Below are 13341 nucleotides of genomic sequence, written 5' to 3'. Positions count from 1 at the left end.
GTGTCTGATACTCTGTAGGTAAGAACAACGGAGAAGGCAATGGCACCCCACTCCAGTACTCTTGCCTGGAAAATCCCACGGACAGAGTAGCCTGGTGGGCTGCAGTCTGTGGGGTCGCTAAGAGTCGGACACAACTGAGCGACTTCACTTTCACTTTTCACTTTCCTCCATTGGAGAAGGAAGTGGCAACCCACTCCAGTGTTCTTGCCTGGAGAATCCCAGGGATGGGGGAGCCTGGTGGGCTGCCCTCTATGGGGTCACATAGAGTCAGACACGACTGAAGTGACTTAGCAGCAGCAGCAGCAGCAGCAGGTAAGAACAATGATCAGGACCCCTGGCTCCATGTTTCACACAGGACATACCACCATGCCCTCACCTCATGCTCATTTACTATGTTGGTACTTTCAAAATCTCTATCAGCAGCTCTGGGTACACGTCTCAAGTAATTTTCCTTCTCAAAAAGTAGTCTTGTGTCATAATACTGAAAAGCCAATGAGAATGAGTACCGTGGGGCATTGATATAGGGGAGAAAAAGACAGCATCAAGACATTTTCTTAAATTTTTTAATATATACTACGAGTTATGGGTTATTCCTCTGAAAGATTTTTTTTCAGTTCAATACATTTTCTGTTTCTGTGGCCTAGAGTCTAAGAAAATATCTAACATAATGGGACTTTTGACATCTTCACAGTTAAGATCCTTCTACATTAAAAAATGAATACACTGCCTAATAGTTCAAGGGTGTCCTTTGAGAACCCTAAAGCATGACCCCACAGTGGAAGCTTTTCCACAAATAATCCCCTGGAAACAGATTATACAGCAGTTAGGCCCTGAGAAAGTTTTAAATCACGTTACCACTGACAGAATTTGGTAGTCTGCTTCTACCACTGTTCCTTCTACAAGTTCTACGAATTCCTTCTACAACTTAACTTCACAGAGAAAGCAGTCAACAGGTGTGCCTGCTTATTATTCCACAGTCTATGATTCCCAGGAACCACTAAAGTGGGGTCTGCATTAGTTGAGTGGAGAAGGCGATGGCACCCCACTCCAGTGCTCTTGCCTGGAAAATCCCATGGACGGAGGAGCCTGGTAGGCTACAGTCCTGGGGTCGTGAAGAGTCAGACACAACTGAGTGACTTCACTTTCACTCTTCACTTTCACGCATTGAAGGAAATGGCAACCCACTGCAGTGTTCTTGCCTGGAGAATCCCAGGGACGGCAGAACATGGTGGGCTGCCATCTATGGGGTCACACAGAGTCGGACACGACTGAAATGACTTAGCAGCAGCAGCAGCATACGTAGAGAGTATAGACATAAATTTTTATTCTTCAGAGAGATTTGCAGGACTGGCTTGTGTTGTTTGATTTGCAGCAGAGGCTCAGTTTCTTCCATTTTGAAAAGGATACTAGTGTATGTGTCGCTCTGACAGGGAGACGATTAGAAGTGAACATATCATACTTAAGCACTTGGCCAGTATGACCTGGCCTTCTTTAACATGGAGACAGAAAGGGTTGTAGTAACAGACAGACATAGTATTCTTATTACAGAGGATGCGGATCAATACACTCAGTCTCTCTTAAGATCTAATAAAAAGAGGTAAGGGATTTAAGCTAGAGCAGAGCATAGTTGGGTGAAGTGAAGCAAAAGCCTATATTTGTACAAATAGAAGTAGAATCTATTTCTCTGTGCATTTTGATTGGTTCTTATTCCATTATTGTGGGTGTTACCAAATAACAGCAGGATGAATTCTTAGGGCTCTTCCAATATATATATATATATTTTTTTTTTTTTTTCAGAAAAATGGTTTAAATGTTAAAAATAGTGTAAGACTATGTATTAAATAATTTCTAACAAATATGGCTTTCCCACTTGCTTTCAATTGTTATTGCACTCCTAGAGAGCATTTATTTTGTACTTAATAGGCTATAAGCTGCTGTTAAACTGGAGGAGGAGTAAACACATACATATTTATATGTGGTAAATATATATATATATATATACATATTATGTGATTAAAAGTACTGAGCTTACCGTTTTTAGTCATTATCCAGAAAAATACTGTTTTTCATATAGTTGCCATAAATATCAAAACATTACTTCTGTTAAAATTCTAATGTTCTCTAATAATTAGAAATGCTATAAGTAAATAGTCAAGAGTAGTGAAAACAGCTATTTGAAAACACTGAAAAGAAAAACAAACACAACTTTGAAGAAATAGAAAGAGAGAAGCAGGAATAAGCATTAATAGTAAACCTGGCCTGTAAGAAGTAGGTAAAATATCCACCTTTTTAAGTCAACCTGGCCAGACCATGGTGCCCTGGTGTTTGATCAAACTCCAATCAAGATGTCCTTGTAAAGATTTTTTAAATGAAATGAACATTTAAATCAGTAGACCCTAAGTAAGGTAGATTACCCTCCAAGGGGGTGGGGGTGAGGTGCTTCATCCCATTAGTCAAAGGCCTTAAAAGAAAAAGACTAACCTCTAAGGAAGAGGGAATTCTGCATTCAGATGGCCCTCAGACTTGAGCTGTAACATCAGCATTTTCCTGGGTTTCCAGCCCGCCACCCTGCCCTGCAAGTTTTGAACTTGCCAGCCTCTACAACTATGTGAGTCAATTATCAAAAAAAAAAAAAAAAAAAAAAAAAAAAAAATAATAAGTCAATCTCTCTCAACTTTCTCATATATATATATATTTGAGAGGTATGTGATACGCATAAACATATGTGTGTGTATATATATACACATATAGTTTCTCTTCGTCTAGAGACCTTGATTCTGACTAACATGCCCACTCTAAAAACTATATATTTTTATATTTCTTTATTACACTTGTCTTAGCAGCTGGGTTTATAATTATGGATGTGGCCATTAATGCTTGCTTGTAGTAGGTATTCAAAAATGCAAGTTAATTTGAATTCAATAGAATGGAAAGAAATAAGTCACATAGATTCAGTCATTTGATAACCTGATATTTCTGCTTTCTTGTACTCTAAGGGGTACAACAGTAAAATATGCTTTGCATTCAGACTGGTGCTATGAAGTGAAGTGAAGTGAAGTGAAGCGAAAGTCACTCAGTCGTGTCAGACTCTTTTCGACCCCATGAACTATGCAGTCCACGGAGTTCTCCAGGCCAGAATACTGGACTGGGTAGCCTTTCCCTTCTCTGGGGGATCTTCCCAACCCAGGGATCAAACCCAGGTCTCCTGCATTGCAGGCGGATTCTTTACCAGCTAAGCCACCAGGGAAGTCCATGGACATCTCTAATACCTGCAGTCTTCAAATAATTCTCTTTAAAATGAAAGCATTGGAATGGATTAATTGTTATTAACTGTTTAGAAGGACCCTTACAGAGTGAGGATAATTAGAGCCAGGGCCAGACTTTCCAGACCCCTTGTTGCAAGGCACTTTTTGGGTACGATAGGTATCTTAATTTTATTGTTTTTATACTATATAGTTTTGCCTGCAATAAAACAGACTCATAAGCATTGTTATTTTAATCCCATGAATCTTCCTTAGCAATTGAAATGTGATTGTCTCTTATCACACCTGGGGACCAAATTTTAATAGAAATTGAATCCAAAGATGGAAAAGAAAATGTACAACAATCTGAAACCACGTCACATATTTAAAGACTTGAAAGAAGTAAAGAGGTATCATCTGGGAAAAAAGATGCGAAGGATTGTAATAATGTCGTAGGACTTTGTCTATGTCTCTTTCAACTCTCGGAGAAGGCAATGGCACCCCACTCCAGTACTCTTGCCTGGAGAATCCTATGGACAGAGGAGCCTAGTAGGCTGCAGTCCATGGGGTCACTAGGAGTCAGACACGACTGAGCAACTTCACTTTCACTTTTCACTTTCATGCATTGGAGAAGGAAATGGCAACCCACTCCAGTGTTCTTGCCTGGAGAATCCCAGGGACGGGGGAACCTTGTGGGCTGCCATCTTTGGGGTCGAACAGAGTTGGACACGACTGAAGCGACTTAGCAGCAGCAGCAGCTTTCAACTCTAAGACTGCACTATTAATTTTTTCACATATTTCTAGAAGGTAAAACAAAATAGTAGGATGATATATTACTCCAAGACATTTAAATATAAGGATGAATTTCCAACAATTTGGGGCTGTTTTAGCTGGAATAGGCTTCTTTGTGAGGTTGAAAGCACCTTGTCTCCAGATGGTTTAAGAGACTAGAAGACAAGAAGTATGTGTACATGGTACTATCGCCTTTCATTTCAAAATTATGGTAATTTTTACATTCCCTTTCAATGCTAATATATTAAAATTGTAAGATTTTTGTGGGTATAAACAAGAAGAGTCCCTATCACAGTGACACCAAGATTGACTTTATTCATGGTATGTTTAAAATGTCTTCCTCTTGGGTACGTCTGGCTTCATTGTACACTGTGTAGACTACACATCCATTCCCCCTTCTTAGCAAAAGTGAGCATTCAAGTTTCCACTTAAAATCTAAAGAAAAAAAAAAAGGTCAAAGCTTATTTTCTCATAAATTTCCTTGTGACTAGAATAAGAAGGCAAAAAGGAAAACTGTAACTGAGAATTAGCACACCCTCTGAGCTGGCTGTCAAGAACTGGAAGGACGCATCCAGGAAACACATATAACTGGAAAGTGTTGGGCACTGGGGGGAGGAACTGAGGCGGCTGCCAGGAAAAACAACAACAACAACAGCAAAAAGAATCTCATGTTTGTATTTCAAACATCTCGGGCGCCAGGAGGAGAAGGCAATGGCAACCCACTCCAGTACTCTCGCCTGGAAAACCCCATGGTTGGAGGAGCCTGGTAGGCCGCATTCCATGGTGTCGCTAAGACTCAGACACGACTGAGCGACTTCACTCTCACTTTTCCTTTCATGCATTGCAGAAGGAAATGGCAACCCACTCCAGTGTTCTTGCCTGGAGAATCCCAGGGACGGGGAAACCTGGTGGGCTGCCGCCTATGGGGTCGCACAGAGTCGGACACGACTGAAGCGACTTAGCAGCAGCAGCAGGGCCCCAGAATACCAGTTTGATTTTGGGAGGAGCACACCAGGGGGGAGGTAGCCCATTGGGTCCAAACACAGAGAGAGGTTCAAGAACAGACAACTGTGCTCCTGAGAGCGAGGCGAAGCATCCTCCCAGCGCCGTGGGCTGAGATGCTGATGATGCGTGTTGGGATTGCAAGGCCTGCCTAAGCTCGGCCGCCAGTGGTGCACGTGGATCCGGATCCCGCGATTTCCCGGACAGTAGGTGGAGAAGACAACAGCAACCGGAATCTGTGAGTCACCGCGAACCGAGGACATTTTGAGATGCCGATTCCAAAGGAGACGCCAGAGGGGCTGATGAGACCTAAACCCAAGGCCAGGTTGGAGAGGGGAAAGGAAAGCAGCCTTTTCTTGGGGACAAGGGCGGAGCGGCCGTGGGAGGCAGGGCTCAGGTGCCAAGACATTTCCAGCAGCCAACGTCTCTGTGTTCACCCCATGGCAGTACGGTAAGACGTCTTGGGTTTTTCTCCTCAAAACGACTGCTGAATAAAATACAGTCAGTCCAACAGCTTTCCATTTCATCCCCAAATGTAGCGTCTTGTCCAGACACGTATTGGAAAAAGGTTGTCTGCCCAAGCCCCCCAGTGCAGGTAATATGTCTTTAAAGGCAGCCTGGGAAGGAGTGGACACCCCCCACCCCTAGCCCAACTCAGGCACCGCCATCCATCCTGGTCTAACACTTCATAAATTACCAAAGAGGAAAACTTTCCTCATCTCATTTAAAGGAGTGAGGTGTATATGGCTTTAACAGATCCAGGACACTTATCTCAAGCTGGGAGTGTGATTTCACGGTAATAATTTGTTTCAAGTGTTGCTGATTGCTTCCTATTTCTCCCCTGCTAATGACTTTTGCACCTTTCCACTGTTCCTTTTATATGAGCTGCTATGGCAATTCATCCACAGGAGGCTGTTTAGACAGCACAGGGCCTTTCAACAAGCTGCTGGGAACTATACTGGACACTCCGAAGATCTGAAAGTCTCTTTCGTATCGATTCTTCTCTTTTTTGTTCATTTTATTTGGTTCACCCCGCAGTATGTGGGATCCTAGTTCCCCAACCAGGGATCAAACCAGCACCCCTTGCACTGGAAGCAGGGAGTCTTAACCACTGGACTGCCAGGGAAGTCCTGATTCTTCCTTTTTGGGAAAAGATTTTTTTACCTTCTGTCAGTACTTTGCTCTCTCACAATTACTACTACTCCTATAGTGTACGGCTATTTAGTACGCAACTGAGCAAAGCTAATTTGTTGTTCATAAATTTCCTGTTGACCGAAATCAGCTTGAGGAAGGTGGTGTGGAGGGGCTTGATTTGGCCGTATCAAAGAACACATCTCAGGGAGGCTACAAGTCCAATGTGGAATATCTTGGAAAGTGTGTTAGGAGTTGGAGGGTCATTTGAGAACCTTTCAATCTTTACATTTTTAAAGCAGGCCATGCTTGTAAATTTTGGCAAAGTATTTTCTTCTCCTATTGGCAGAGATTTCAAATCTGAATGATGAAGTAGCTTTGTTGTGTTTGGGGAAAAAAAATAGCATGCTCCTCATGTCACATAATGCATAATGCATGAAAATGCCAGGGAGAAAGAGGCGCATGCAACACGTGAGCATCACTGCACTCCCCCACCTCTGGGCTGCCTTCTCTCCCAGTTTCAACACATCTGTTCTTTCCATTTATTCACCTTTTTCCAGTCACTGCTTTTCTCTGTTCCCTGCCTTTCTCACCGCACTTTAATTCTGGCAGAGGCAGGGCAGTGTTGGGATCAGAAAAGAGAACAGAACAACTGAAAACCCCAGCCACTCAGGTTCAGGCATTGGATTCCACTGACCAAGTTCACCATTTCGGCCCAAAGGTGAGTGTGAATGAGGAAAGGAATGGAGATCCAAGATACCGCACGTGCGTCAGCAGCGCTGACAGCCCAGGCTCTGAATCACAAGGCGCTTTAATCCCTCCATGGCAGACCCACCTAAGGAAAGGGATACCTGAAACCAGACCAGGAAATATTTGTGCAGGAGGCAGGGAACACGATCCACACTGCTTTTCTCAGTCACTCAGATTCTAATTAAAAACAAGGACAAGTCCTAACTCCAAAAACAGTGTTCACAACCCCCATGTCCCAAAATGTAACATGAGAAGCCTTTGCCAAGCCTGTCATCTCAAGATTGCTCTCTATACTTTTCGGGTGACTTTCAGGAAAAAGTCTTCTCCTCAGGGTCCAGTGCTTTCCTGCTGCCATAGCCATCTTGTTAGAAAAGTAACGTCTGCAGCCTAGGTCTCTGAAGTTGATCACCTCAGTTTGTTTCATATTCATCAGATAATCAACCTCATCTTGGATAACTATTCATATTTGTTCTTTCAGCAAATGTATAAAGTGCCTACAATGTGCCACACATCCTTCTGGGTGCTTCTGGTACATCGTTTCCTCCCTTCATAGAGCTTATATTCTAGTGGTGAGTGGGAAGGTCAAGAGACACAGTGAACAGGCAAGGAAGTGACCTCATATGCTAGCAGGCGGTCAGTCGTTCAGTCGCTCAGTCGTGTCCGACTCTTTGTGACCCTATGGACTGCAGCACGCCAGGCTTCCCTGTCCTTCACTATCTCCCAGAGTTTGCTCAAACTCATGTCCACTGAGTCAGTGATACCACTGTCTCATCCTCTGTTGGCCCCTTCTCTTCCTGCCTTCAATCTTTCCCAGCATCTGGGTGTTTTCCAGTGAGCTGACAATCAATGCTATCAAACATACTGAACAGAGAAAGTGGACAAGGAAGTGGCAATACAAATAGGGCTGTCTTAGTAGATCTTACTGAAGAGGAGACATTTGAGCCAAGTCTTAAAGAAAGCGAGGGAGTTGTCCAAGCAAATATTAGAAGAAAGGATTAAGGAGCAAATACCCTCTAACAAGAGCCGGCCTAATGTGATCCAGGAGCAACAAGGAAGCCCCTGGGGCAGGCTCTGAGTTAGAGGGGAAGGGTGGTAGACAGTGAGGTCAGAAAGGGAACAAGGGCTTTACAAGCCTTTGTATGGACTTGGGGTTTTATTCAGAGCAGAGTAAAGAGTCATCTGAAAAATTTCTGAGAAAAGGAGTTGAATGACAGGGCTTCCACTTTAAAAGAACCTCTCTGGCTGCCCCATTGAGAGTAGACAGGGTGTGTGTGTATGTGTGTGTGTGTGTGTGAGTTAGGAGGCCACTTAATCCAAGCAAGAGATGTTGGAGGCTCCACCAGAGTGGTAGGAGTAGAGGTGTTACAAAGGAATCAGATTCTGGAAAAACTCCAAAAGCAGAGCTGGCAGGATTTCTGATGGACTGGTTGTGAGATGAGAGTCAAGGACGACAGAATTTTTGGACATAAGCAGCCGTAAAGCTATGGCAAACCTAGACAGCATAGTAAAAAGCAGAGACATCACTTTGCCAACAAAGGTCCATTTAGTCAAAGCTATGGCTTTCCCAGTAGTCATGTATGGATGTGAGAGTTGGACCATAAAGAAGGCTGAGCACCGAAGAACTGATGCTTTCGAATTGTGGTGCTGAAGACTCTTGAGAGTTCCTAAGGAGATCAAACCAGTCAACCCTAAAGGAAATCAATCCTGAATATTCACCAGAAGGACTGGCACTGAAGCTGAAGCTCTAATACTTTGGCCACTTGATGCGAAGAGCCAACTCATTGGAAAAGACCTTGATGCTGGGAAAGATTGAAGGCAGGAGGAGAAGGGTGTGACATGGGATGAGATGGTTGGATGGCATCACCGACCCAATGGACATGAGTGGAGCAACTCATGGTGATGGTGAAAGAGAAATCTGGCATGGTGCAGTCCATGGGGTTGCAAAAAGTCAGACACAACTAAGCGACTGAATAACAACTGGAAAGGTGGAGTTACCATCACCAGAGATGGAGAAGACAGCAGGTAGCAGAAGTCAGATGGTGGAGCTCAGAAGTTTAGTTTAAAATACATTGAGTTTAATAGCTTTCTATCATTTAATAATGATTACAAAATAGTATTATATGCTATCTTATTTGACAGATTGTGAACATTGAGATTTTCACTTTGTGCATGTCTAGAAAAGCTCAAAAGTCACAGGAAGAATACAGCTGAAAGGCAGCCTAGGATCTGCAGACAGTGATTCTATACATTAATCTTATCAGTAAGTTGAGAAAGTACACCCTCTTTTTTGGAGGAAATCGCTGGATGCTAGACAAACTCCTTACTTGAGGAAATTGACCAGCTTGTTCTGATGAATGAGATTTCTTCATTCCCTCGGTCGCCCTGCCAGCCTCACACAGGATTTCCTGTGCACAGAGCTCAGTAGAGATAATGATGAAGTGCCATGGCTCACAGTCTTGGCTCTTTGGGAAAGCCTGCAGAAGCAGCTGGATCCAGAACACAGATCAGAGAAAGAGGGGCTTTACCCCAAAACTGATTGTGTCCATACCAAAATAGTGCACACTTATGCTTGAAGTGGTAGGAGCAAAAAGTCATGGTTGAATGAAACACAGTTTCTTATAGGAAGAGTCTGAAAGCCCAAGCCAAAAAACAAACAAACAAACAAACAAACAAACCCTATCGTGTTGGTAGTTTTTGTGGGGCTACAAGCAGGATGGAACAAGAAAATATCTAACTGTCTACCTGTTTAGCATAAAAGGCCAATCTTAACCAAACTGGACATGAGGTCTGGGCCGAAATTGCCCGAGGAGTGAACTCACTGAAAATTCTGATGGTTATTCCTAGAGCAAAGGACCCGTAAATTTTTTTTTTTTCTCTCTGTTCTTTTCTTTGGAACCTTGACTGTAATAAAATAGATACTCGATTCTTATCAAATTAAGAAGAAACAAATGACTGTTCAACTGTACAAATTAAACAGAATTTCAGAGCTGCAGTAAATAAAACAAGTGAATAAGCAGCTTTAAGAAGAGACCTAACAATCACGTGGCTCAGAGCAAAGAAATGTATCCCTCTCTTAGCTAACAACCCAAGGTCAGTATTTCAGCCAGCAGGCAGCTTGGATCCCTGTGACCATTCAGGAACCCAGGCTGATGGCAGCTCTGCCATCTTCCAGGTGTTGAAGGTCACAATGCCTGGAGGAAAGAGGAAAGAGTAGAAGTTCAAAGCCAGAGAATTCTTCTTAAGCAAGTGAGGCAGAAGTTGTTCACTTCATTTCTGCTCATGTTCCATTGGTAAGAGCCAAACTACATGACCAACCTTTGCCACAAGGGGCGCTGGGGGATGCAGCCTGACTGGGCAGTCACTTGCCAATACAGCTGTATTACTATGGAAGACTGGTTCAGAATTGGGAAAGGAGTATGTCAAGGCTATATATTGTCACCCTGCTTGTTTAACTTATATGCAGAATACATCATGCGAAATGCCGGGCCAGATGAAGCACAAAATTCATCCAGGAGAAATATCAATATGCAGGGAGAAATATCAAAAACCTCAGATATGCAGATGACACCACCCTTATGGCAAAAAGTGAAGAGAAACTAAAGAGCCTCTTGATGAAAGTGAAAGAGGAGAGTGAGAAAGCTGGCTTAAAACTCAACATTCAAAAAACAAAGATCATGGCATCCAGTCCCATCACTGCATGGCAAATAGATGGGGAAACAGTGAAAACAGTGACAGACTTTCTTTTCTTGGGCTCCAAAATCACTGTAGATGGTCACTGTAGCCATGAAATTAAAAGACACTTGCTCCTCAGAAGAAAAGCTATGACCAACCTAGACAGCCTATTAAAAAGCAGAGACATTACTTTGCTGACAAAGAAAGCTGAGCAGCGAAGAATTGATGCTTTTGAATTGTGATGTTGGAGAAGACTCTTGAGAGTCTGTTGGACTTCAAGGAGATCAAATCAGTCAATCCTAAAGGAAATCAATCCTGAACATTCATTGGAAGGACTGATGCTGAAGCTGAAAGTCTAATACTTGGCCACCTGATGCAAAGGGCTGACTCATTAGAAAAGACCCTGATGCTGGGAAAGATTGAAGGTAGGAAGAGAAGGGGGCGACAGAGGCTGAGATGGTTGGATGGCATCACCAACTCAATGGACATGAGTTTGAGTAAGCTCCAGGAGTTGGTGATGGACAGGGAGGCCTGGCATGCTGCAGTCCATGGGGTCACAAAGAGTCAGACATGACTGAGCGACTGAACTGGACTGAAATATGGAAGAGAACATGGCAACTCACTCCAATATTCTTGCCTTGAGAATCCCATGGACAGAGGAGTCTGGTGGCCTGTGGTCCCATAGGGTCACAAAGAGTTGAACACAACTAGAGCAACTTAGCACGCACTATGGAAGAAGAAATAAAAGCAGTTTGGAAAGAACTAGATGTTTTCATCCCAACTGCATTCATTACGGTAAGGTGGACTAGGAAATGCCGGGCTTCATCTGGCCCAGCATTTCGCATGATGTATTCTGCATGTAAGTTAAACAAGCAGGGTGATAATATACAGCCTTGACATACTCCTTTCCCAATTCTGAACCAGTCTTCCATAGTCCATGCACTGAGCTAACAAGGAAGGGAAGATGTCTGTCTGAAGAAAACTTTACTCTGTAAAGCTGGCCTTATGACCTGACTACCAATTCAACTCTTCCTAAACCAGTAGAATTACACAGAAGTCAGATATTCCCTGAAATTCTTTAAGGAGAGATTTCAGATTATCAGGAAGTTTAAGAACTTGATCTTAAGTCATCTAAGCCATGTACCTACCTAAGACCCTAGTATCCCAGGATACCAGCTTGTTTGGACACTTGAGCTATATTGATGCATATAGCTTGGGTAGCCAAAATAAGGTGGTTAGATGTATCTGCAGAACCTACATACACGCACATGCACATCTGCACAGAATAACACCAACAATAACACACATAACCACTAATAGCTGGCTGAAAAACTTTCTCTTGTTGTACTACTTAAATGCACGAAAGGTCACTCGCCCTTGTGCTATGGTCTAATGAAGGCTTTGGTTTAATCAGCGGTCTGAGATGAACCTACTTAAGGGTAGCAAAACACTTGTACCCTTCACCAGAGAAAAGATTAATTTATAATAATTGCTAATCTTTATTGAGTGCCTACCATTTTATATCTGTCATCTCATCCTAACCCTTAGAAATGTCCTATAAAATTTTTATGCAGATATGGAAACTGATGTCAGGTAACTTCCTTAGGATCTCAGAAGTAGCAGATGATTGAGTCAGAATTTGAACAGACTTTCTGACTGTAGCATCTATGCTCTTTCCTCTACACTATGCTGCCTCCAACTATGCCAGGAGTAATTTGTGTTTGAGTCACACTGAGAGACCAAAAGTGAAAGTGAAGTCGTGTCCGTCCGACTCTTTGCGACCCATGGACTGTAGCCTATCAGGCTCCTCCATCCATGGGATTATCCAGGCAAGAGTGCTGGAGTGGATTGCCATTTCCTTCTCCAGGAGATCTTCCCGACCCAGGAATCGAACCCAGGTCTCCTGCATTGCAGGCGGATGCTTTACCATCTAAGCCACCAGGGAAGCCCATAGAGACCAAAGTATACCTGAAAAATTGGGATTATCTTGTGGAGCAGAGATTAGATTATTCTACCACTAGCAGACCCAGAAAAAGTGGAAGGAAGACACTGGAAAGCAGATTTATGTGAAGTAACAAGAAGACTTCCCAGGTGGCCCAGTGGTTAAGAACCTGCCTGCTGATGCAGAAGACATGGGTTCTATCCCTGGTCTGGGAAGATTCCACATGCCTTGGAGCAGCTAAGCCCATGCATTGCAACTACTGAAGCCTGTGTGTCTAGAGCCTGTGCTCCGCAACAAGAGAAGCCACCACAGTGAGAAGCCTGTGCTCCGCAACCAGAGAGTAGCCCCTGCCTGCCGCAACTACAGAAAGCCCGTGTGCAGCAACGAAGACCCAGCACAGTCAATAATAAAATAATAATAAAGAAGTTGCAAGCACTTTCCAGCTATCCCAGCTGTCTGACAGGAGTGTCAGCTTCTGCATGTGGTGCTGAGTTTCACACTGCTGGATGTATTCATGCAAAAGCTTGGCAAACAGTCTTCTGAGTTTCTTGCAATGGAAACCTAGTTCAGTGGCCCCAAAGACCCCTTCCAATTCTATTGTTTCTCTGCTCTAACTTCAAATGTCTAAGATGGCATTTTATCTTCTTTGAGAATTTTTTCTTAGGATAATTACAGTTTTGGTTATACAGACTTTGATAACTGATTATCTGCTTTCTGAACCCATTTTAAGTCCTGTCAATGATTGTAGAATATAAATGAGAAATGGTAGAGCATATAGGTTGAGAGTTCATTTTTAGCATCAGATCTTTG

This window comes from Bos mutus, chromosome 9, assembly GCF_027580195.1.
Source record: "Bos mutus isolate GX-2022 chromosome 9, NWIPB_WYAK_1.1, whole genome shotgun sequence".
In the NCBI taxonomy this organism is placed as follows: Eukaryota; Metazoa; Chordata; class Mammalia; order Artiodactyla; family Bovidae; genus Bos; species Bos mutus.
Note: the sequence above shows the minus strand (reverse complement) of the source record.